General features: G+C 39.3%; 1 protein-coding gene across 9 annotated transcripts in view; it reads right to left on the bottom strand.

Annotated features, from left to right (window-relative positions):
• TENM1 (teneurin transmembrane protein 1) overlaps nucleotides 1-27,526 on the bottom strand; it is an 845,211-nt gene that overhangs the window by 296,629 nt on the left and 521,056 nt on the right. For 3 of the 9 annotated variants that reach the window (XM_062607454.1, XM_062607453.1, XM_062607461.1), the window contains exons 1-2: nucleotides 22,922-23,287; nucleotides 16,926-17,062 (exon numbers count right to left, since the gene is read on the bottom strand). The gene's annotated coding sequence lies outside the window, so the exon portion shown is untranslated. Of the gene's footprint in view, nucleotides 1-16,925; nucleotides 17,063-22,050; nucleotides 22,380-22,921; nucleotides 23,289-27,526 lie in introns of those variants that run through there. The other 6 variants (XM_062607460.1, XM_062607459.1, XM_062607456.1 and 3 more) reach the window with 4 other exon arrangements.

Below are 27,526 nucleotides of genomic sequence, written 5' to 3'. Positions count from 1 at the left end.
TCACATTTCCTCATTTTATGTGCTTAATATTTTATATAGAGTCTCGCTATAAAAACCACAAACAACAAGGAGAGTACATCCAAGCCTCCTTCTACCATACAATTATCTTCTGCCCATTCATTGTTTATGAACTGGATGATATGATAACATGAGACACTCAAACATTTTTGGAAGTGCTATTACTCTGACATGATATAATGATGGCATATTTGCTCCCAGCTTTTCCTGCTTTTATAGAAAGCGACTGAGAAATTACCTTTCCCTGCACTAGTATTTTTAGCAATGCTGCTGATACAACAGAATGTACAGAATCTCTCCCTATGGTCACAGGAGTACAAGTTCACTTGTGCTTCATTTTTAGGTTTGATTTAGTAGGTCCTCTATCAAAAACCTTGCCTTGGGGCTCTTGCTAAAAACCTCTTCATGCTTCCAGGTCAGTGTTACAACATAAAAATGTAAACGTCATCACTTCTACACAGCCTTCCTCCCATTCTTACTAACAAAATGGTAGAAACAAGGTGGACTTAGGGCATCTTCTCATTCACTATTAATGCATGTACCTAATGGCCTCACATAAAATTTACCTTTATTATAAAATATGCTTTTTCTTTAGAGAGTCATTAGATGGTGTTTAATTACAGACTTCTTTGCCTACTGGAATAATAGATCAAATTTTGGAGAAAATGCTTTGCACTCCAGCTTGTTTCTGAGTAATTTAAACCCTCATGATACTCTGTTCTTTGACTGTCAGTCTGAAAAGCAGAATAAGCTAACCAGATCTCTATTCCTTCTTAATAGGATTGACTGTTCCACCAAATATGTGGAAGAAGAAAAGGAAAAGAGGCATTTATTTTCCTCTCCTTTGGATTTCTCAGCTAGGGAGAATACTCTTACCAAAAGTTTTCAAGAATATCAAAGTAAAACCTAAATCTTCAAGTAATATAATAATTTTCAAAGAGTATTTTTTCTTCATGTACTGAATATAACCATACTAAAATGTACTTAGAGTGGCACTGCAATTTTACCATTGGTTTGAAAGGCACAGTAAGGCAACAAACATGGCTGTACAACATGGAACTTTCTGCCTAATTCTAAGAACTAGAATAAAACATTTCCTTCTCAGCTATTAACTCTATTATTCCACAAGATACCTTCATAGCATAATGTTTGCTTCCAAAATTTAATGTATGCCAAATTTTGATATATGGAAATCCACATAGATTCAGGTGCCTTAATATGATGAAAAAAGAAATACACATAATTAGTAAACATCTGCTGTTATTACAGAGACACAATAATAATGATCTGTTGCATTAGGAGTCATCCACATGTATTCTGAGCAGCTCAGAAAAGCTGGCTTTGTACCTCAAAATTTCTAACAAACAAAATGCTGTAGCACAGAATGAAACACCATCAGGAAACAATGCCTGGAATCATTGTAACAACTGTGATGCCCATTCCTCCCCTTGCCAAGAGCAGGTAAGATGCAGGCGGCAGCAGCAGCTACCTGCAGAGCTCCAGCAGTCCTGCCTGTTGGTAGCTTTTCCAAGAATAAAGATTAGTTTTCATGTCCTGACACTGCACAAAGTTTTCTCACCGTAGTTCAAACAATACTTGAATATCTAGCTTTATTTCTCTTCTCCTCAAAAGCTTAGAAACTGGAAATCTAAACAATTTTAACTACCAGACACAAGCCTCACTTCTTTTTAATAATCAAACCATTAAGTAATTGATGCACAACGATACAAAACATGCCGACTTTTTTTTTTAATCAAAAAGGTTCTTTAATCCAAGAATACTGAAAAACAATTTTGCTTTGAACAATTCTCTTTCTGTATAATCACTGAAGTATGAAGACAACTGAGAAGATTTCAAACAAACTCTTATGATCGCCACAAAAAGATTAACATTAGTGTTCTTTTCCTAAAGACAAATAATGCACCTACAGAAGTTTGTTTAGAACATGGTTCCAGGAAATGTTTTTCACCAGAAACCACAGTCTGAAACATGAATGAAAAATATTGTCCTAATTATCTTAAACTGTAGTAAATACATATAAAAGCCTTATACACCACATTCCTTCAAAGCCAACAAAGATTTAGATCACGCCCCCTCTTTACAGAGCAGATTTGGTAAAATGAGATGTCTACAAGAATACAGAAAAATTACTGCTGTACACTGCCTTCAGCAGCTCTTGGGTTTACCAAAACTTAAAATGGTAATGCCTTCTAAATACATTAAAGAACAGCACTCACGCATAAAGCTGTCAAAGTTAAGATGAGCAAAAACCACATGTAACAAACAATAATGATTTGTTCTTCCACATTGCATACTAACAGTGATCTATCTTCTAGGCTATGTGGTAAAGCTACATAAAGACAGCACAGCATCACCTGTAGGAAGACTGCAACGTTTTTCAATCCTTTAAAATGGAACTGAGAGAGATGCATTTCTACTTCTCATTTCCTGTTTTAGACCAGACTTAAATCAGACAAATCCAGTCATGAATGACACTGAAAGGTAAGTCAGGAAGAACTGCAGATTCTTTTATTAGGCCTCTCCCAACTGGCATGAGATTTGAAAGTTCACAGCTATGAGTCAATCAAAAAACTAACATGGAAGAAATGAGCACATTTTTACCAGAATATCTTTCAGGTCTTATTTTTAGTACATTAAAAAAAAATAAATATCAAAATATACCAATAAATAAATTGACCTCCAGATATGAAAAACCTACTTAAAAGAATGGAAAATTATGATGATGTCAGTCTTAGCTTTTTCTTAGCTTAGTTTCTTAGTTAGCATACATGCGACAAGGAGATGTAGTTTTAGAGGCATATTCCTTCTCAAATCTCAATGAGCTTGCTATTTCTGAAAAACTACTTTAATTAACTTCATTCTCTGTATGAAATCTACAAGGTACTACTCTTTATTAATAAACATCTTAATCATGGACTAGTGCAATGATAAGAAACAAGAAGAACATTGCCACCTAGCTGTTTCAGCAGTGCCCATGGAAGATGGCATGTTCAGCTTGAGTCTTTCAAATACTCCAGAGATAAATCGGTCTAATTCAAACATGTGGGAAGGGCTACCTGAAAACATGGGGCAAGAGAAAGTTTCTGACATTTTTATCTTACCAACTCCAAAAGCAGCTGGCCAGAGAATACATGTTTTTCAAAAAAAATTATTCAGTAGAATCATGAATTTGTTTCTGTCACCATCTTTCTTTCATCATATCCCAGCAGAAAGTCTAACGTAACACGTAAGTATATATGCTGACATACATACACATTCAGCACTGTGAAATTCTTGCCAAATATGAAATATCCTTAGATAAGATACCTATGTATATGTAAATAAGTGAATGCTCTGATGGACAGATGTGTTTCTTTAAAATGCATTTCCTGGCTTTTGTTTTGTATTTTTAAAAATATATTTTTAAATGTATTTAATAAAGATTACCTTTCAAAAGCAATCCTGTGAAATTTACAAAATGCAACTGGCTACATGCATGCAGTGTAATGACTTCCCAGAAAATTCAGGATAAACCAAACCAGCTGAAGTCTGACACTGCTGATGCCCAGGCTGGTATTTTCTGAGTTAAGTAAGAAACGCCAGAGTAGAAGGGCATCCTGCCCTGTCCCCCAGTCCAACAGGAACAAAGACGAGCGTAACAGAACTGGCACATCATCTGCTCAGCAGCTGTGCATTCCCACTCTGCAGCTGGGAGCTCATGCATTCCAAAAGCATTTGGTAGTTTCACTGAAGCTCTTCAACCAAATACACGAAATTGAGGGAGCTATAGGACCGAGCAAACGATCAGAAAAGGGTATAAAGCTTCAGCATAGCTGAAAGGCTTCAGACAGAGATTTGATCTCCCCTCCTATGAATTTTTTTATCATCTTTAATCTAGAATACTGCCAGTCTCTGAGGAACGGAACTAAGCTATGTCCTGTTAGGAAATGAGGTGTAACACCACAAAATGTCAAATTCTGTGAAGTTTTCCACTAACACTTGAACCTTTACCAGCTAGCTGCTGACAACTCCATAGCACTGGAGCTCCCTGGTCCTGTCAGTCTGCAAATCTTATTTGCTGACTGATCCTCCACACAGCCCACCCTTGAGAGAAACAATCTAAAAAGTTCATGCCGCACTCCTCTCCACGCTGAGCCTCCTCTGTTCCTCAGTTCCATACAGTGCAGGGAAGACAAGAGCCCAGCAAGGTCCCAAGTGCCTTCAGCCCCAAAGGAAACCATCAACTTTGTGACACTGGTGAAGCACATTCACGCATGAGCTCTTCCCTCCCCAGCACCACCAAGGCACAACCAAGTAAGACCGCAATACGCTCGTGTTTAATACCAGTATTTTCATTAAAATCTAGGAATAAAACACAATGCGCCAAAGAAGGGGGGGGGGAGAAGTATTTATTTTAGCACTTTACGCTTCGTTTGAAACACCATAAAAGATCAACTGGGACTGTGTAAGTTTATTGCAGGCCTAGCTATATTCCTAACTCTTCCCAAGTTTGAGTACTAAAGACCTCTCACTTCTTGTTTCTCAAATTTCACTTCAGAAACTTGGCAAAACTATTACATAAAGAGGAAGCAATAATTATTCAAGATTATGTTTCCACCATGAACATGAAAACAGACAATTCACCTGGAATGGGTATGAATTATCTCATCTGCTGTAGATATACCAAATAATTAATTTCATACATTGACTAATAATTATTCAGATATACTCACAGAGGTAAAACACCTAGTAACCAACAGACAGTATAGTTCCACACAAAAGTTTGCCCAAATTTAAAGGCAAAGTATAAAGCAAGGAAAAGTTTATTCTTATGATGGATCTTAAAGCACAAGCAATACATAAAAAGAGAGTACAAATTACATTTATCACTGTTGGGTGGTACATTTATCTTAAAGTGGAATATTATGACAACTGAAAATAAAGTATCCATTTCCAAATGACGCTGAAAAATCACTTCAGCTGTTATGTTGTTATAAAAGCAACATATCAATCATTTCACGGTAATACTGCACTCAATTCAGTACCAATGCTGGCTATACTACTCACATTAAGTATATCAAAATACACACAGTTTCACTTTACAATCACTAACTTTCACTACTTAATAGCAGTATATTCAGTGCCTATAGATATGCTTTAATACTGAAATGCTTCTTTACATATGAGAAAAAAAAACAAACAAGAAAAGTTTTACAGACCTCCCTGATCTTCCACTGGGAAACCTTTCTGTTAACAGGAAGCTCAGATCTGAGTTATAGTTGAAGCCTTCCCCAGGCTTCTCTGAAATTCTAAAACAAGGCATTTACAAAGTTTATTTTTAAGGTCCACAGGTGCCTAATTCCCATTAACCTCTTGATGTCTTGACCCTTCCATAAGTAATTTGCCCATAACACTATGACTGGCATCCAATTCAAATTCTGAGCACTGCAACGACTCTTTAGCATTCATAAAGAACATTGAGCTTATCAAAGAAAAGTTGTCACAGATGGAAAGACAGACTATTACTGTTAATAAAGCAACCCAGCTCTCTAACAAGCAGCAATGAAAAAGGAATCCCATCTACAAGATTTGCAAATAGTAGTGCCAGAAGAGACATTTCAAATAATGGAATACTTATTGTAAATGCAATGCAGAAGTAGCTGGACAAATGTCAGAACTGCAAATCCCAACAAGACATAAAACAAAGGAATTAACGATTCATCCTTTGAAATTAACTACATGAATAATTGTATAAGCAGTCAAAACAATACCTCAGGACACAACAGAAAATTCTGATGATGGCACAGGTATGTAACCAGCACTTCCTGCTGGATACTCCCTCTGCTGAAGAAGTAGATACTAAGTAACAAAAGTTTAAGTTTTGGCATAAAAGTATTTTCTCCACAGTGTGCAAAATATTAGGTGCTGAAGAAAAATAGTAGGACCTGTGTCAGTGGCCCTAGAAACACAAAGAAGTAAAGAAGTTCTCTTGCATATTTCTATTGACAGTTAATTCAAGGTCTTCTTTCTTTATTTTTTATTTACACAGATGCAAGACCTGTGAGTTGCAACAAGCTGCTCACTGCACAGTAAACCAATGTGGTACTCAGGCCTGCAAAATTAATGGCTATTTGCTTAGCATGCCCACCAGATACAGTTGCTATTCTGTGGCTGAAGGCTACAGATACTTATTTTTAACTCTTCTCCAAACCTGAGAAGTATTTTTTCCTCTTATCCAAACCTGAGAAGTATATCAACATTCTTATACTTAAGAATAACAGGCTGAAAGTCCATAGCCTCAAGCACTATGCAGATAAGACTTACATTCAAAATTCATTCAGAAAAGGAGCTTTAAATCCCAGTCACTTTATCATTATAAATTATGGCCTCAGTCCTATAGGCAACTTGAAGAAAAGGTAAAATTGTTTTGCAGCAACCAAACCCCATGTCTTTTTTGGTTTTTTTTAAACACATTCAGAGCCACTTGTTGCCAAGTTCCTTTCATTCAAACAGCTTAGAACCATTTACTATGGAATGGATTTTTATCTGACATCCTTTGAAAGTCTTTTGTCTATCTGAATGCAAAGGAGGAATGAACTGATTTAATTAATTTTTCAGTGAGATAAAATTCCAGCAAGTCTACAGTATCCAGAATTCAAATTGACAATTGTCATCTTGAATACCATTCATTAAAAAAGCACTCATCTCTATGAGAATTATATTCCTTCACTGATGATATCAATCCTTAGATTTGTCATTTAATTAAATGCTCATTTATTTAGAGGTACATTCTCCAAATATATGTATTTGTACTCTATAAATCTGTTTGTTCAGGTCAGAGGTATATTAACAACAGGACTTGTACACTAAACTGAGCTCTCCTGGGCCTGCCACCATTTCTATCACCAATTCAAAAGTATCTAAGTCAAAACGTTTCTTGTTTGCGAGCTTTTGTCATGGCTGTTGGGATAACTGCAGTCCAGAAGCTGAAATCATCTATTTTTCTTTTTGATCTGGTACGGAAAACCCTACATCTGACCCTCATATTATCCCCTTACTCATGTAAAACTGTTAAACTAGCCTGTAGCAAAGAACTTCATCTAAGCTGTTCAGGTAATGTCAGAAGAAAGACTTAAAAGAGCTCTCTTTAGTCTTTTAGTCATAACTAGAAAAATGTAGGACTGAATGCCTACTTGACAATGCAGATCTCCAGTTCTAAAAATAATTCCCCTCCACCTGCAATATCCTTGCAAGGCTGACAAGTTGCCCCAAGAACTTCAAACTCCTACAGAGCATTTATGTTTCTTTTGCTCTCTTTATAAACAAAGATCCCATGTAATATAAAAAAAACCATGGACTGAGCATAGCTTTAACTAAGCTTTACTGCTTTGAAAATCCAGAAGGATAAAAACCTAAGCAGCGCCAGCTGCCTATATACTAACATGCAACAGGCACTTGATGGTGCTTTACAATCCAGCAATCTCAGAATCTGCTCCTGTTCTGCTAGAAATATCTGCCCACTGACTCTTTATTCAGACCTATTTACCCTGCCACTGCTAGCTATCCTCACTATACTTACAAGTACTTATCTTCCCAAACAGTACTGGTAGGCACGTGAAAAGAGGGAAGAACAGGAGAGAAGAAACACATACCCAAAATGGAAGATTAGTCCTGCAGATTGGAGAGAGGGCAATGTGCCTTCAGGGGCAAGTGGAATATCTATCACAGACTTCTAAGACCAAGAGGCAGATAAAACGGTGCTATTTTATTTCCCCATTAACTATGTTTACCAGAAGGGTAAAAGTGAATTTGGATATAATCTGGGAATTTCAGAAACTGGACACAATGAATTGCACTTCAGGGAGTATCATCTACATATTCCCCCAAACAGATGAGTTATTTCAGCAAGCAGGAAACAACAAATCTTTATTTCTACTAATTCTGTTATCATCATCCCTTAGGCCCATACAGCTCATCTGCTGCCCAACTGTAGCTGCATGCTTCCCCAGAAACATAATCTGAAACTGTGTCCTTTTCTGCCCTTCTTTTTTATTATACTTATCCAGCATTAGGAAAATCATCAAAACGTTTATAAGAGCTAAAACCGTAATTCTTTTAAATGGTCATAGCTCTTAATAAGTAGTACTTACAGGGAGCTCTGTTTGAATCACTATGGTAGAGACAGTTCTGTTTTTCTCTCTGTAATGAACCATGCATTTTTACTCAAATGTAACAGGATGCTCAACTCCCAGGGTAACAATCAGAAGAGCTCCTGTTTTATTCTGCACACAAAGCACATACCGTACTTAAGTTTTTGTCCCTAGGAGCTGAAACCATAGCAGAACTTTTACTAACAGTTTAAGGAAATAACCTTTTAAAAGTTTTCATACTATACAATTATGTCCTAAAGCAATTTTGATACAAGTTTCCTGTGGTCATAATCACCTTCATGATACATATAGTTGTCTTCTCATCTATTAACAGTTTTGTAATCCCACAGCCCTTTTGTGCTGGAACACTAAATCAGCTTTGGAGGGGAATTTCACACAAATGCAAACAACTTCTGTTAATAGGCACAGTGCTATTTAAGTCTTTTAGTGCCTGTAGACAGCAGGCATCAAGAACACATTTGTGACCCCCAGGCAAGGCATCAGAAAAAAATGAGAACAACTTGTAGGTTCATTTCTTAATTACAATGAGCTGCCTGCAAATTCTGGGCATGATAGCCTTCAATTGATCTCATTCATCCTCAGTGTAGGAAATTAGTATTTAACTTGTTTCTGGGTATCAGTTTATAGTAGATAAACAGATTTACTGGAGTGTGGCTCTATTTGAAAAATCCCTCATTTCCACTTCTAATTTACTTCAAACTTTATCACTCATGAGATTCCCATTAATACATTTTTTTTCTGAGGCCTACCATCATTTAGTCATGCACTCACTTTCAAATAATATTGCAGAAAGCTGCTAACAGATTTGCTGTCCTCCTTCAGCTCTCTTATGCTCTTCACATAAACCGTGAACTGCTCCACGAATTTCATTGAAAAAAAAACACCAGGACATAATTTCCCCCTAGAATTCACCTTAACCTCAGAGGTCAAGGTTAGGATAGATATGGTGTCCAACATAGCTTTGCAGTTTTCACTCTAACAGAAGACAAGAAAGAGACTCAAAATCTCAAGCCTTGTTCTACAGAAGACAAACTGAACCACAGAGCACACAGGTGAGCCAGCAGTGCCCCTTCTTTTCAGCCCAAGGAGACTGCTTCACTTTCTGGTGGAAAACTGGAAATACTTTCCTAACTACCTCTCAGATCTGAAGTTATTACAAGTTTCTTTACAAAATACTTATGAGCACACATGTACACATACACTGATGATGTCCCAGTGAACAAAACAAGAAAACTGCCCAAACCCTCCACTTTCCCCTTTGTCCTCCAGTTTCCTGGCATTTCTCAGAACAAAGTTGTTTAAAAACTACAAGAATTAGGGACACCAAATGCAAGTGGAAAATCCAAGACAAAGTGAAACCATCTAATGAAGATGACAAAGACAAGCACAACTTCAGCCTGGGGGGATTCACAATTGATTTATCAATGGATATCATGATCCAATGTTAGTTCCAGAAAAGCTGCCAAGTTCAGGTTTTTTGCTGACCCTGCTGCCATGAATCTTCCCGTGAGATTTCACATAAACAGAAAACGTAAAAAGAGTTAATTGTAGAGGACCTCGCTATAATCTAACGCAAGCTCAGTGGCAGTGGAAGAACATGTACAAGTCACTACAAATATTTAAACAAGTAGTTCAGTGTTTGATTACATCAGTCAAGGCAAATTTGGAATTGTACAAACCTGCCAATTTTCTGTCAGGTGACATCAGGAAGCAGGCAGCACGTATCTGCCTGCTGCAGCCTATCTGGAACACCACACCAAACCCCCCATGCCTTTTCTACTGCTGCAGTCACGCAGCTACATCCTCCCGCTCCACCTCACCTCCTTTTCCTCCTGTAGCATCTCCAAATCACTTGAGCATATTCAGTTTTGCACAGCTCCACAAATACAGCTGGTTTACTTCCCTTCAGATTGATGTCTCTCCTTACTTTTCTCCCTGGATCTTCCCTAAACGATGCACAACCTGAAGTCTTGAACCCTCAGCTTTTCTCTAGCACCACACTACCACATTAGAAGAAATAGGTAGTGGTCTCTGTGGACAGACACCCAACAGTAACACTATTCTCTAAAAGCACTTTCCCTTTGATTATATTCCATGATTTTAACTCCTTCACCTGTTATTTCCCTCTTTTTTAAAAAAAATAATCAAATTCTTAAGAGAAAGGGCCACAGTAGATTTTTCATACTGTATTATAACATGCAATAGAGGAGTGCTACCTGGTGGGGTTTTTCCTTTTGAGGACGTAGCCAGTTTGGGGTAACATTTAGAGGTATGTGTCCTAACCATTCAGCTTTGATTTTAAATTCCTCCAGTAAGGTATCATATTCATTTTCACATGTAGAAAAGCACAGACGTAGAATACAATTCACAAACAAAACAACAAAAAAAAACACTCCGGTTTTATTTGGAAAGAAAGACAACTACTAAAGGTACCCTGGTACAACAGCCATGCACTTCCATACAAAAGATGTGGCTCTCAATAGCTTTACTTAGAAGTACAAGCCAGATCTTTAATATTATTTTACGCAATATTTTTAACTGATATGGTGCTTATGCTAGCAGAATGTTTTGATGCATTTACACTGCATTTGTGATTTGATCTACAGCTCTACACTGACCCGTTAGGTATGTGGTAATCTCCACTGTTAAAAAGGCAAAGCAAAACAAAAAAGCTGAACACACACTATTTAACCAATCTATCTCAAAAGAGATGTCAGAGATATATTTTATTATTTCTAATTCGAGCCATTGATCAGCAAGGTGATGAGCAAAGAAAAAGATCTGCTAACTTAAACTGCGTGACTCTTATTTACACTGCATTTCTAATCAATAAGGTAAAAACATTACTAAAATATGAAGAGTCATGGGTTTTATTTACTGCTGCTTCTCATGGTCTGGTGTGAAGTCAACCATCAAATTGTGCTAGAATTGCTTATACTTCATACACTATCACTTTGTGGCTGTAACATATTAATGCCACATTAGTTATGCAGAAATGGTTTAACATTTTTAAGCTCTAATGAAGGTGCCAGACATCTCTGGCTATATTCTTGGGCATTATCCTCAGGTATTAGCTCATCCTGTAAATACCCTGCACATTGACAGCAACTGTTACGATAAAATAAAAGATCTCAAACACTTGCTCACAGCTTTTGTTTGTTTTTTAAGAACACTAGAAAGATTTAACGTCCTTTAGTTATCTACAAACAAAAGCATATGTGGAGGAGGAGTGGGCAATACATATTTCTCTTGTATCATTTCTTCATTTGACCTTCAGTAATTTCTTTTAAACATGATAACTTGTCTCCATCTGATAATAACAGAGAAAGCACATTTAGTATCTAACACAATGATGTTTACTGAAATGTCAATGGTTACTCATTAAGAACGGGACTGGAATGACTAACACTTCAAGGGCCCTATTTGTACTGGCTTGATTTATGGCATGGTAGTTATAAGCAATGATTAAACACAATACAAACGTCTGTGAAAGGTTCTGGACTCTGAAAAGACAAATTTTTAAATCAGCAACATAGACATCTTTGTTCATCTGAAAATTATGATTAAAAAATCACTTTTTAGTTAATTTTTTGGACCTTGATTATTTTTATTACTTTGAGCACACGGTCTAAGTTTAGCGCAACAGCATGTGTGTGTGTGTGTATATATACACACACACACACACACATGCACACACACACAACTACCAGTATCGCTCAATTTCCATACATCTGGCACTTGTAGATACAGTTACAAGTCTGAAAGCACAAAGGGTTACAACCATAATACTCAACATGACTCCAGAAGCTGCTCTATTCAATATCCAATCAACTGAACTCAAGAAATCCAATGTGTAAATAATTACACCCATATTCAGAACAGAGATTACCTTAAATCTTCTACATCTCAGTTCTCCAAAACAGATCCCATCCTTACTCACAGCTGATAAATCTAACCATCACAACATTCATTTCTGACTAAAAAAACAGAAACCAGTTCAGGATCAAGCCACAGAACAGACAAAGCTTTAGTGCTATTATTAAGTGAGATGTTTCTGGAAGCATGGAAGGAAAATAGTTTCCTCTTTTTCAGTCTAAGCGGAGCTTTAACAGAGAAACTTTGAAAATACCACTTACGTATTGATACACAATAAGCATCCACAAAATCTAGAAACATCTGCACTCAACTAATGTCCCATTCTGTGGAAATGGGTAGGCATATTCAAACATCCTTGGCTCAAGAAAATAAGGAAAAGGAATATCAAAACTTACTCCATGTGAGTAAATAAAGACTACTCATCAACAGAAAGATGAGAAATGTCTCCTCTCCTTGCACACCAGAATGCTCTTCACAAAGTCATCTGTCTTTTATTCCCTTGGGGACATTTTATGGAGATTAATTTCTGTGCTTTGTTTCATTATTATTCAAGAAAGTGCTTTAGATTTTCTGTTCACATGTAATACCAACAGTTGAGTTACACACTGCATTTTTAGGATGCATATTCCCCAGTATTTTGGGACTCATTACAGCTTTTAAAACACCTTGAAATCATTTTCAATTTAGAACTTACAAATAAAGCATTTTCATCCTCCAGGTGGTATTTTTTCCTGACATTCTATTAACCCTCTATCACCAATATTAATATTTCAATTTCCATTAAAGATTCATGTTTTTTTTTGTTGCTCAATGAGGTCTTCAAATTTACTAAAGGTACATTAAGATAAACCCAACGGCATTTAATATAGCGAAGTAACTGAACAGGTAACACCTACAAGCTATACAAAAAAGCTGGGAAGCATCTAAATTACATCTCCTGTCAAGTATAAATACTAGTGACATTACAGTGCTGCATAATGATAACTGCAGCTATAAATTATAGAGAGATTTCTACATGATATTACACCAATTTTAAGATGCGTGAGGGCTTTCAAACAAATACCTTTAAATAAACAGAAACCACTTAAACGACAACAAATAAAAAAGATACAGCTTTCCTAAAGTTAGGCAGCAATGGCGGGCACAAGCTTCATCCACATAAACTGATTTTTAAGCCTACCAATAAAGATTTGTTTTTTTTTTTAGCAAATTAATATTTATGTAGTTTAACCATAGGCAAAGATGAATGAAGACTGAAAAAAAGATTGATAAAATCTGTTCATTTAAACATAGTCTCCTCACCATGAAATGCAACAGAGCATTCTCAAGAACAGACTTGGCCACAGTGCCAAGATAATATTTTAAACAGTATCTTCTTTTTACTTTTTTTCATCAATAGCTACTCCTATATATTATAACAACACTGGGGTTATAACTGAACTTTAAAGACAACCAAACAAAGGTAGCAAAACAAGCACACATTCCTAACCTGCATAAAAGCTGCCCAAGTATTACAGTACTTCATGCACCTACCACTTTAAACAGTAAAGAAACTAAACTGAACAGTGGCTGCTATATGTAAAATTGCTTAACTGATGTTTGCTAAACTACAGTTCTATATATCCTATTCTCACTAATTTCAAAGGCAGAAAATCCTGTAACTCAAACCAGTGGCATAGAGGCTGGGCCTTTAGAGAGAAAGCAAAACTACACTAAATTCTATTTGGTTTCATGAAAATAAACTGCTTTCACTTGTTCATTATTTCAAGGGCAATATTTCAAAATAAAAAAGTAGACTTAATGAAATGAAACAAAACTCACTCTAAACAATTCAGCTGCACAGCAAAAATAAATGCTACAACATAGAGAAACACTGCTTCTGGTTTTTTAATGACCGTAATGATCAAGAATTGCACAGCAATAGGTAAGTAATTTTAAAGTTTTTAGGATTAGAATATATCCACTTCCTAAGTCTTGTATGATTGGTTTCCTTTAGTTAGGTCCTGAGAAGCTTAGAGACATCACCTGAAGATAATTGTTGTGATGCTGATTTACAAGCTACAGCTTGCTACAGTTCCATTAGATTACCACACATGGGTTACCACACATTAGATGCGGTAAGAGCTTGTGTACATACATATAAAGAAAGTAAATACATTTGGTACTAAGAATAAAACACCTATATTGATACCTAGGAGATTAATTTTAAACCTGTATTGTGTGCTATATAAAAATAGGGCTGGGAGTGAGCTGGGCTATCTTTTAGCTGAATAGTTTCATCACTAAATAATGCTGTTTGGCACTGATTAAAAAAAAAATATAAATCTGCAAATTTGGAGAGAATTTGGTTGTCCCACTCATTGTTCACGTCAATGTTTCCTCTTCAGAAAAAGGCAAAAAGAAATTTTAAAAAATGCTTTAGGATTTCTCATTTTACATCTTCCAGTGTAGTGTTTCTCAGTCCCAATTCCTTCTTAATTTGCTTATGAAATAAACTTCAAAACATTCCTGGTTTTGGTTCTATTCCCAATTCTAAGATTAAGAGATGGCATTGGACATAGGATATTAAACCCACCTGTCTCTCTCTGTAATGTCTTTAAAGATGGACCATGTTTGTATTCTATAGAGAAGACACTAGTAACAAAGCACACAATTAAAAACAAAGAGAAAATGGAGTGTTTTTTTCTAGTTTCAATATATGGACTGAACGGTTTTTTCTCTTGTCTGGAGTTAAGAGTGAAACAAAGCCTTAGTTCTTTTCTACCAAAAAATTTTATTATAAAACCCCTAAAATAACCATAAACAAAAAAAAAACCTGAAGCCTTCATGCTTACCATAAGAAAAAAAAAGACATACTGCCAAGCAAAAATACCAACACTACTCAACTGCTAATAGTACTGACCTTATTGATATAGTACCTAAATGAAATCTCAAAATAAAAGTTCAGTAACTTATGGTAATCTCTCATGAACATTACAGGTTTGCATTTGGGAATGGTAACATCAACATATAAAACCATTTCTCATAGTCTGGAGTGGCTACTCTAGAAAGCTTAGTATGAATTGCTCACAGCAGTTCAATACTGCTCATATACGCTTTGTGATGCCAAAATTCAATTTTGTAACTCGCAATCAACTACCAAAATATTATGAACTGAATATAAGTAACATTAAAAGGCAATTTCTTCTTACTATTGACTACTTATCAACTGATAACTTAGTCTGTTGAAATTAAAACGATTAATATATTTTATGGCAACTGCTAAAGCTGCTGACCATAAGTAAAATTATTATGCTTTATAGACTTGAAAGTCTCTTTATCTAAGCAGCCAATTTAACCTAACATTTATAAAGACAACGTAACTTTAAATGAAGTGTGTTAATGAGACATTAAAAGGTTGCACAATTATAGTTGACTATGTTCATACTAACTCTTCTCTCCAGTTTGTCTGCAGAGATAAGAATCTGCTTTAGTCACACAATAAAACTGCACAGCATGGCACAGAAATGATGGCTATCCATCTACATTTACACAAGTTCATATGAAAGACACTTTATCCCTTCCTTCTCATTCCCTGCTCAAACCATTAGTTAGGGAAGTAAATCAGGATCAAATCCTCTGCTGAACCACTTGACATGACTTCACTGATGAAATCCATGGCACATTTCCACACAGGTGGAAATACAACATTTGGTGACATATGTCACACCAGTGGAAATACACCTACTTACACCTGGAAGAAGCTGGCCCATTTCCTCTCAATTAATGCTTTATTTAATAAGCATCACCAAAATATGAGTTCTCAAAATAGCACTGCAAGGTTCAAACAACAGGCAATGGTAATACTAAAGTTCCCACACTAAACATCACATGCTACATCCTCCAATGTTTTAATAACCAAATTATTACTTACTTACTAAGTGCTTACTACTAAGATTTACTCTTTGTATTCTTTAAACATATTCAGTCCATGGCGGCTCTGATTTATTGAAATGTATGGAATTTATGGAAATCTACAGTACAGCTAATGGGCTGATAAAACTCCAAATGGTACAATGATATAATTACATTGTAACAGAGTGCAGCACTCACATTCTCCCAAACATGCATGAAAATGCATTGCACAGATAAGGAACATCACTGTTTGTGGACACCAAATCATCTGGACAAATGCAAGAGGCATCTTTACAACAACAATGAGAACAAATTATGCAGACATGCTATATCTGAAGACAGTCTGCACATATTAAGAACTTCAACCACCAAAATGCTATTTTATACCAAAAAGAAACCACAACAGGACACCTCTCCTGATAGAAGTAGCTAGTCAACATTATGTAAAATCCATCATGTCCTAAGGTAGGAAATATCTAGGTGCAAATTCTGACTATAGGGCTGCTCTTTTGTAATAAACTGACCACCCATATTACAGGAAGAAGAAAGAAGAAGAAACACCACCAGTCACCATGCCTATAACCAGATTTTTATCACTTAAAGCCAGATAGTAACACAGACTTAACAAAAATTTACTATGATATACATTTAAATGCTATCTTAGTAGTTGAGGGCACTGCATGGGCAGTAAATCAAAGAGAATGATTTGCATTTTATAGAGGTGGGATAGAATTTGTATAGCAGCCAAAGTACTAATAAAAAAAGAGGGAAAGGGAAATAAAGACTAAAGCTCACAAACCTATTGAGTTCTCAATCCAACACTGACCTCATGTTGGAGAACCTGGTATGTGGCACTTCCACATTCCAGAGCCCGGTATGTGGCACCCCTAGTAAGGGTGCAGTTTACTTCCCAAATTCAGATCTGAATGAAAACATGTAGGAAAGAGATGGTGGAGAAAGGCTTACCTCTGGGAGAGAGTATAAGGGGAGGCTGGTGATGGGCAAGATCAAAGTTGTGAAAAAGCAGCTGAAAGCAGAACTGTGTGGATTTCAATTCGCTGGACTTCATGAAACAGAAGGGCTCGACACGATGAGACAGAGCCCTGCAGAAAAGCAGACAAAATTCTGGATGAAACAGGAACTCTGAGAAAAGAGCTGGGAAAGAAACTGAGGAAAAGAATTGAAAGTCAGCTTATAGATGCATCTACAACCTGGATGTATAGAAGGTGAGGGATATTTAGTTGTTATGGTTTAGAAAAGACATCAGGTGGCTAGAAGAATGAGACCTTCAAGCATGGTTCTCAAATACTGTGAGCAGAAAGGGCTAAGAGCTGTGGAAAAGTAGGAGTAAGAGGAAGCAGGAAAAACTGGTGAATGGTGTAGAGAACAAAGTCAGAAAAACACAGCAGTAGTTTGGAGCATGAAATAATTTGGTGAAGAAGGGGCACCAGATGCACCATCTGTGGGAAAGTGGTATGGTCTTCAAAGGTGAAAAGGGGTCTGTGGTACACATGTGGATGACAGAATTTGAAAGAAGAAACTGGTATATGAGGAGTAATAAATATTCCTTCTGAGGATGGCTTATAGGAGCAAGCAGGAAGGCTTATACTGAAGACCGTCAGAAAGCACATAATGAGCAATGCTGCTTCTGCATTCATTTCTTTCCCAGTGACACGTTCCCTGTCCGGTAGCTGGCTAATGCCTTGAGTAAGAAACGAATTCAGAAACAAAATGGGCTGCACAGCTAAACCAGAAAAACTGTATCACACATAAGAATAGCTGAAAAAGAAAAGTGTTTTCTGGAACAAAAACAAGTGTTATGAGAGAAGTAGTTTACCCACTTGCTTTTAAAAAAAGATATCTGTGCTTTTTTCAGATAAGCCAGAAAACCTCCATGAATCTTTCTATTCCACAAAAATGGAGCTAGAAGGTCTCACTCCTCCAACCAGTATGTGAAAACCCCATCATATTCCCCACTGCACTGTTGGCTCTTACCACTTTTTGGAAAGAGTTTCCATAGGGTCAGAGCACTTGTAAGAGGAAACAAAATGGAGGCCAGTCAACTATCGCCCAGATTTGGATTCTCTGTCAAGCCCACCAGTCCACCAATCCTTACCCCTCAGCTTTCTCTTCTCTAGGCTGAACAGGACCAGCTCCCTCAGCCTCTCCTCACAGGAGAGGTGCTTCAGACCATTCTAGTAGCTCCTTGCTAGACTTGCTCCAGGAGCTCCATGTTTCTCTTGTACTGGACACAGTACACCAGGTGAAGCCTCAACAGGGCTGAGTAAAGAGGGAGGACAACCTGCTGGCAATGTTCTTCCTCATGCAGCTGAGACCACCACCAGCCTTCCGGACCACAAGGGCACATTGCTGGCTCATGCACAACTTTGTGTCCAACCAGGACATCCAAGTCTCTGTCTACAGAGCTGCTTTTCAGCCTGTCAGCCCCCAGCATGCACTGGCACACGGGGTTATTCATCCCCAGGTGCAGCAACCTGCACTTGCCTTTGCTGAATTTCAAAAGGTTCCTCTCTGCCCCTCTCTTCAGCCTATCTAGATCCTTCTGAATGAAAGCAGAGCACTCTGGGGTATCAGCCACTCCTCCCAGCTTTATATCACCAGGCAAACTTGCTGAGGTGGCACTCTCAAAGTCAATGCAGTCACATTCATATATGCCATCTATGCTCACCAAGTCTCTGCAGTTAATATGACCCAACACAAACCTCTTTGGTAGATGAGGCAAATACACTGCATGCACACATTGCAGCCAGTACTTCATTAATGACCACTTCAGTCCCAAGAGAACTCCCTTTTAGCAGATGTTCCCTTAAAAGTTGCATCGCTACACAACACACTCCCACATCATGTCACAGTCCATGAACATTCATATGAACAAAATTATGCATAAAGCCATTACTCCTTAGAGTAGAAAAAGATGCAAGAGCAGCTGCGTGAAAATGTCATCCAAAATAGCATTCCAAATCTACCTACAGTCCTGAAACAGAGTTACAGAAGGGACTATTTGCTTACAACCCTTTTTCAGATCTAACCCCCAACCCTTCAATAATGGAAACGTGAATTCTTTGAAATACATCAAAATGTTGTCAGTTATTGAAGACTGAAGTCCATATAGACAGAAAGAGATGTACAGGTAAGACATATACTGTATCAAAGCAGAACTTTATACTTAAAACCCCTTGGGGAGGAGTTCATACATTTCTCAACACCCTCAGCAAACATCAAACATCTCTGCATTCAGGAAAGCAAACAAACCAAAACACCAAAAATGCCAACAACCTACAAGGAAACCAAAAAAATACACCTATAATTTGGAACAAGCAGTACTGTCTACTTAAAAGGGGTTGTGAACTCCAAGAGTGCAGTAATTGCTCATTAATGCTACAGAAAATAAGCACTGCAGAGGGAAGCCTTCCAAAGCAACAAGCCAGTGCTAAGCCCAATTCAACACTGTCATTTCTATTTCAGTATACTGATAGACAACACATTTAACTGGAAGTTATCTTTTCCCTCCAATCTTACACTGCTTGTTTTCTAAAATGCTGAAATAAGAATTCTGTACTAGACAGTAGAAAACAATACAACAGCCTCACACTACAGCTTCAGCCAAAGTGATGAATATAAAATACCTATGATTTTGCTCTTTTAAATAGAGAAATACAAATAAAATAGTTCAGTGTAACAGAGTAAAACCGAAGAAAATAGTTTCTTATTTTCAATAATATACGCAATATAGTGAAGTTCAGATTTGTAGTAGAGAAACTGTGTTAAATAAAATGAAGTAGCTTAAGTATCTTTCGATCAGTTTTCAGAAATACTCTGTTAGAACAGCAAATACAGGAGGAAAGAAACTGACTTGTTTGCTCAGTATAGGTTAGTCCACTGGGTATTTAGTATGGGGTTTTTTTTAATTTTTTGGTGATCCTCAGTATTTTATTGAAAGAAGTTTTCAAAAAGAGGTTTTCATTAGAAAAACCTGCTTATATTCATGTTTTTAATGTATGCATTTCTGTAAGTCATCAAGAAGAGTCATAACATATCCCACTCATAAGACCCCTGAGACTCTGTTTAAGAGAGGTAACACCAAGACACTGCATATTTTCAGCTTTATTTAGTCCCAAAAATATTGTCAAAGGACTGACTACACAGTGACACCTGGGTAGAATGTCAGGTGTTAGCAAGATGCAGCCAGTGCCACTGAAATCTTGTTGACTTGACGTTTTTTATAGTTGCCAGGTGTTGAACATTGACTCAGTGGTACTGACACCTGATCAATAGACAAAACTAGGTGAGCAAGAAATCAGAACCTTCTGAACGGTAGACATAGCACCATCACCAATTTAACATTTGGTCTCTAAAACATTTGAAACTAGTCCCACTACAGTGACTGAAGCAGAGAAAGGACACACCAGTCTCCCACTCTGTAAAATGGGAACAACAAATATTTCTAACCAAATGGAGAGGATGGCTTTTCATGCTTTCCAGAGCCCTAAGTTAATGACGAATTAAGCAGCACTATTCTTCTTACATTTTTCAAGTAAGATCATTTAAAAATTAAATTAATACCATTTAGACCTCATGAATCATATGGAGGTAATGTCCTGCCTGCTCCAGTTAGCATCACTGCCAATCCTCAGCATCTCCTACCTCAAGGAAAAGAAGAAAGTACACGCTTACCTATTCCTAAACCACCACTGCAGAGCAAAAATGTTGCCTATCTCCATATGTGACTACAGGCACATGTATAACCAACCATGCTGTTTCTTCAGTTATAAAGCCTACCATTTTAAATTACAATGCCACACCAAATGAGTAATAATAGATTTTCTTTGCTATATCTTTTCTCTCGTAACACTGCTTTTATCAAACTCTGAATATACTTCAATGGCTTTTTTATACATAAGCCATCAATACAACATGTTCATTCACTTCTACGTCTGACTGCTTGAGATGTTGAGTAGTAATTTGCATTCCCACATTCTTAAGAGTTGCTTTTAATAAGAATTTTCTTCTTTTTTTTTGTGACATTTAAATTTTTAAAATTTGGCAAATTGAAGTAACTTTTCACTTTCAAAGAAAATATTTTATTTAAGTATCTGTAATGCAGTTGTCTTGCATTTTTTTTTAAAGATCAGAGTCACAGAACAAAAACTACTGGGAATGTGCTATTCAGAAAACTTCTAATCATTCCTTGAAACAAAACTGTGATATAACAAAAGAAAGGCAACACCCACAAAGGTTCCTAAATCCCCAAGCTGTTAAAAGATTTGAGTTTCTGAAACAAGCCAAAACCCTCAGAACACACAGATGCATTAAAAATACATTAACTTCCGATGATTTTGTATTATCGATATATGCTATCTATAGGGAAAAGAGCAATTAGTTTATTAACAAGCCTGTATTGCATCTGAGAAGTATTTTGAAATGAGCCCATCGTATTACATGAGATGCATAAAATAAGCTTTAAAAAGAAACTGTGGACAGGAAAGAAGGAAAACTATTGGGCTGAGCCTCAGGTTCAGATGGACAGCTCTTTCCCTACTACACTGTATCTTCCTATTTGTGATTCACAAAGTATTCTCTACAACACCCATACATCAAATATCAAACTGCTCTACGCTAAGCTTCACAATTAACAGTGAAAAGACAGGCACTAGAAGTGGTGGGGTTTTGTTACTGCAAAAACATTTGGAGATGTAGTAGATGTTTGAGATGCTTGCCCCACCACACGGACAGCTGGTGTTTATTTCCACAGTACAGTGTATCTGACTCGTTAATTATCAGAGAAGCATCAGTGCAATCAAGATGGGTATCTACAACCTCTGGATATTATGAGCACAATCAATGAACGGCTATTACTATGATAGTTATTATACAGTTGGAAAAGACAACATATGTTTAAGCTATAGAACTGGGGGGGGGGGGGGGGGGGGGGGGGGGAATTGAGAAGTTCTTGCCTTTGATTTGAGGATTAGAACAAGCAAACCCTATACCTGCTAAGGTAAACGTGTTGGCGTTTAACACGGCAAGACTGTACAGTTAACACCCGAGAAACAGGGACCTCTCTACGTACCACAATCGTATCAATCGCCAGCCTAAGCATTCACCAGCCAAGCCTGCAGCGTCAGTCTCGAGCTACGGCTGTACCGTATTTCGGGGGAAAAAAAAGAATAAAACCAGTCGAAAGCGGCAGTTCGCCTCGCCTAAAACTGGAGGCTGCCGGATCCCGCAGCCAGCACACGCGGAATACGCGAGACGCACGTTTCACAGACTACACCTGAGAATCCGTCAGGAGCAAGGCAGCCCCACGCACCGGCGCGAGGGAGCGCGGTGCCGCTGCCCCGGCAGAGCCACCTTAGCGCTGCGCGCACCGAGGATGCGGCGTTCCGCGGGGAAGGAGCCGGAGCCGAGCGCCGCTCCGGGGCACCCCGCGGGGACGGGGGTGAAGGGGAAGCGGGCGGCGGCTCCCGGCAGCGCGCCCCGCCTTTCCCCGCGGAGATCCGCGCACACGAGTCAGGGGCCGCCGCCCAGCTTCGCCTCCGCGGGGGCCGGGCACCACCATCCCGGCCGGACGGGCAGAGCCCCGCGCCGCGACAGCCCATCCCAGCCCGCTCGCTGGACCGCGGTGAGCGCGCCACAACCGCGGGCGAAGGAGCCCCGCTGCGGGTGCGAGGGCAGCCAGTGCCTTAGCCCGCGAAGAGTCCGCATCCGCCGCGGAGCCGCGCGCCCCGCTCCGCCGCCTCCCGCACACATGCAGCGGCACGTACACACCAGGCAGCACCCACAAAACACCTCCTGAGAGCGCCCGGCAGCTCCCGCTCCCCCGGGGCAGGGCACCCCGGCGGGGCTGGACACACCCCGCGCCACCCCGGCGCGGCCGCCGCCCGTGAGAAGCGAAGTTCGGGCGCCCGCGGCGCCGCTCCCGCCTACCCCAGCAAACTTACCGAGCGCGGCCACCGGCTGAACTTTCAGCAGCGCCCCGGCTCAGCCCCGCCGACGGCTTACTCCCATCGCCTCTAGGTGCGGCGCCCGCGCCCCGCTCCCCGGCGGCTACGGCGCGGGCGAATATAAATCCACATTGCCGGCGCCTCGCGGCTCCCCTGCAGCCCACCCCGGCCCCTCCGCCCCGTTGAGGGGACGGCGCCGGCTCTGCTGCTGCGGCTCGACCCGCAGCTAACGGCGGTGGCGCGTCAGGCTGCGAGAAGCCAAGGCGTGAGAGGAACGGGGCCGAGCTCGGCGCAGCCCCGCCGCTGCCGCTGCTCTCCGGCGGGTTTCTGTCAGCGGCGCCGCTCGCGCTCAGGGTTTGGTGGTGTTTTTTTTTTTTTTTTTAACCTCCTCTCTTTTTCTTTTTTTTTTTTTTTTTTTTTTCCCTTTTTCGGCTCCTTCGCCGTTAATGAGCATGCCCGGGAGAGCTGCGCAGGCGCGTTACCGAGCGCCGCGCCTCAAGTCGCCTCGCGCCGACCGTCAAGGCGAGCGGGTGCCGAGATGGGGAGGTTTCGGCAGGGCCGGGAAGTAGCCGGGGCAGTGAGGGGAGGCGGCTGCGGCCGCTTGAGGGAGGGGAGCTGCCCCTGACCCGCGGGGTCTGCCCATCTGCGACGGCCAGCGGCTCCTGACACGCATGGGAAAGGGAGGATAAACCCAACGGCGGTCCGCTGCGTTTGGAAATAACGCAGAACACCTCTCTGTAAATAATTTACCTTGCCGGGGTAGTGAGGCTGGTAGCGGAATCAAGGCTTGGGAGCGTGCTGTTAATTTATACCTGGTGCTTCAAGCGCTTTCCTTTCACGAGCTGAGCTTATTAACGTGGGGATCTCCCGTGGCCACCTCCATTAACAGTCCCGGGGTTGGTGCTGGGGAACTTTATCTTCTGGTGATCATCGCTCTAATTCCATCGTCTATACACTGTGTATCCTCAAGAGGACATGCAAAGGCGTACAGGTGATTACAGCCTGCTTTTTCATAACAGCTAAATCTGTATCTGCAGTTATTAGTAAAGATTTGATTGTGATGAAGAATCCCAGGGACTGGCAGTGCTGTGCCTCTAAGGCTGGACCCAGCTCATTAGTCCATCCCAGTTACAGTTTACGTGCATACCGCACACACAAATCTATGCAGTCCTTGAAGTCACTGGGGTTGTTCACATTCCTTACTCTGTCCATTCATCAACAGGAGCACACTGGAAAAAAATATGTAACTGACAGTTCCTTTAAACTTCATTGTAAGTTTCTGCATAGACTACCTTAAGTTTCTCTTAAGTCTCTAACATGCCCCAGGACATACTTCATTTGGACAGTTTCTGCTACTCTACATATGTATTTGGGAAAAAAACATCTTGAGAATCAAAAACAGCTTATGAACTGGCTCCTAAGTAAATAATAGATATATATTTGCCTATTTAATAGCTTGCAGTGCATTAATAGGTAAGGCCATCTGTAGTTCTAATACACTGCTGCCAATACAGGACTTTTCTGTCATTTTTAATATTTGCCCTTTGAGCTGACCCCGCCCTGAGCATGCTCTATCAAAAATAAAACTCAGGTGCCTGTGAAAAAATACTTATGGAGTCATTTTTCCTTGGTTCTTCAGGTAAACACATGCATAGGGGTTTTCTTTCCTGCCAGTGTGGTCAGTCTGCAGGGAGCAAAGGAGAAAATGAAAATTCTCAGTGAGCAGCACTGCAAAGGTGATGAAGGCACTGGCCCAAAACACAACTCCCTTTCCAAAGCTTGTGTATTGGTATCTGCATAAATGCAAAGCAATGGAGGTGTGTCTCCCCAGTTCATGTAAGCTGCAACCCGATTCTGAAAAATGTTGTGAGGCTTTAGTAATTCCATAGCCATCCTCTTTGAAAAGCAAAAGATGGGAAGATGAAGGATGAAGAACCACAAAAGTGATAAAGTTTACAAATCTAGCATCAGAACTGCTGCTTACATGAACAACAGGGTACTGACTGTGTATCTTCCTTTCTAGACCTCAGGTGTGTATTTCCTTCTATTCTATGGATTTCTAAAGAAACAAATCTAAGATAAGAAGTTGGTCTAGTTGTTCAGAATGAAATCTCCTTTCAGCAGTACTCCGGAAATCTAAATCTGCCTCTCCCTAAAGAAAGCACAGCTGTAAAGATCCTGAGGTAAATATAGAGTCCTTTAGGAAGTCTGTTCTATCTTCCTTGGATTAAATGCATTCTATGCAGCAGAAGCAAAGTCTTGAACTACTGGTTATACATTACTTTCTTAGGAAGGCCAGAAGTAACAAACCAGACCCGTTTCTCATGAATCTTCAAGCTGTTAAACAAATTTCACCACAAACTCAATCTAAAAATACATTATCTAAAATCAGAACAGTCCTCTCTCAAAAGTTTATCTCAAATATCTGTGACTTGGTCCTGGTAGGTGGAATCATTCTTCAGCAGTATAGATCAGTCATGAACTATTCTGAGCCTAGAATAAAGAATAAATTTTCCTTCCCAGGAGATGTGGTTGTTTTGGTTTCTTCTTTGTCTGGACAAAGTTTAACATTTGCTTTTCATCAATACAAGAAATAGATACCACAGGCTGAGCATGGAAGTAGTTCAAATGCAAAAATAGAAAAATATCCTGGATAAAATCACTATGTTAGTTACAAAATCATAAACCAAGGTAGCTGACTGGTCTAGATTCCAGGTTTTAAGGTACTACCATAGTCAAGGAAATATTCTGTGCTATTAGCAGACAAAGATCACACATCATTATTAATGCTTCTGCTTGGAATGCTATGGAGTTGCCTATTGTAGTCATTAACATATAGTAGCCCTAAAAGTATGGTATCCAAGGGAAGACATAAAAAGATAACTAGTAGAGATGGACACTGAATCCTACCTTTGTCTCTTCAGCCAGTGCCGATATAAATGAGCTGAACCTGATGAACTCAATAGTGGAAAATTATTGCCAGACACCAAGTGGACTATCTGTCATATATGGTAATTTCAGATACCTGTGGCCTGCTTCCTGGTGAGTTGGGGTTTGGTTTTGGTTTTGGTTTTTGTCCTTGGAGTACCATGCAGATAGTACATATTCGTCCATGAGAAGACAGATGGGAAGGTGTGAAACTTAAGGTGTATTCTATGCATGTTCCAATAGAACTGGGAGCAGATTCCAGTGCAAGATGAGACCCACTGGATAAAGAGTATTTCTTTTAGAGTTGTCACTCCAATAGAAGGAACAGATATAGATACAGATTTTTCCAAGAATCTGAACAAAGATGCTTCTAAGTGGCAACAAGAGCCCTTAAACACATCAAACCTAAATGTACCAGAAATGCGTTGAGCAAAAACAAATCTGACCATCAGATTTCTCAACCTAGTATGCTGAACTGGCTTAGGAGAAAGTGGTAGCTGAAATATTGCTAAATAACACTGGTGGCTAATGGAATGAGAATGGAATAATTCTCTTGAATGAGAACAAATGTAGGTTTATACAGAACTGCAGCTGCCTGCACTAACAATTTCCTCTGTAAGTAGGAAAGGGTAGTATCTCTAGCACACAGCTGCAATACGAGTCAACACAGTACTGATGCTAAGGACTTGCTTGACACCTTTTGCCTAGCTCAAGTTCAGAAGAGCCTCCTGAGTGATTCATTGTCTTTAACTGGTAACTGAGTTATGCTGAAGCATTAGTTTTAAATTATTCCCATGCCTCCTGCAGGAACAGAGATTGCTGCCTGCATTGTAGCTATCTCCGTTGAGACCTGAGACGCAGCTGCTGGTCTCACTGCTAAAACAGAATCTATTCAACCCACCTGGGGCAGGGTATCACCACACTTACCAGAGCTCTGTCAGCCTGTGCTTTTGAGAATGTTGCTGAAAGTCTCTCTTTTTGCCTCTTTGAATCAGATGAAGTAGTCAAAAACTTCTCTGAAATTTTGGGGAATTCTCCTGTTTTACAAGACTGCTTCTTGGAACTGTAAGATAGGATAAAACACTTCCCTAAAAAATTGAAGTGGGTGGCTGGTGTGCAGTTTATGGAAATTATTCTTTCATATGGTTAACATACTTCAAAACACAGAGGCAGGAAATTAGCCAGATCCCATCACTGACTATGCTTTCTAACACATTGAAATACAAAGGTTCCCTTCTTTTTTTTTTTTTTTTGGTATTCTCAACAGGCTGAGAGAAAACTATTTCAAAAAGAAGGTGAAATATTTACAGTAAGTCTCTTAATACTGGTAGGAAACAACCCATATATGAAGGGCATTGAGATCCCAGCTGTCTGCCAGAAAGTGACAGAAGGTAATGAGTAGCACTAATAACATTGCCCTGCCCCTTACGTGACAGGCAGAAAAAGTTATAAGGACATCTGAGACCTTGTCAGACTCCAGAAGGACACCGTTGGGGAAGTTCTTGTGTACATCAACATGGGATTCCAACCGTACTGCAAAAGGTTAAATTATTTTCAAAACCCAGTTGTTCATACTTGATAAGAACTGAGGAGACCAATCCATCATTCCTAGCTGTGCACAACAGTTTTGGAATATTTCCATGTTTTAAAATGATATCTTACATGAGTCTGATG

Source organism: Pezoporus occidentalis, unplaced genomic scaffold, assembly GCF_034315485.1.
Source record: "Pezoporus occidentalis ecotype Australia unplaced genomic scaffold, CSIRO_AGI_Poc_V1 ctg123, whole genome shotgun sequence".
Lineage (NCBI taxonomy): Eukaryota > Metazoa > Chordata > Aves > Psittaciformes > Psittacidae > Pezoporus > Pezoporus occidentalis.
The sequence above is the reverse complement of the archived record's forward strand: the minus strand, read 5'-3'. Positions and strand labels throughout refer to the sequence as shown.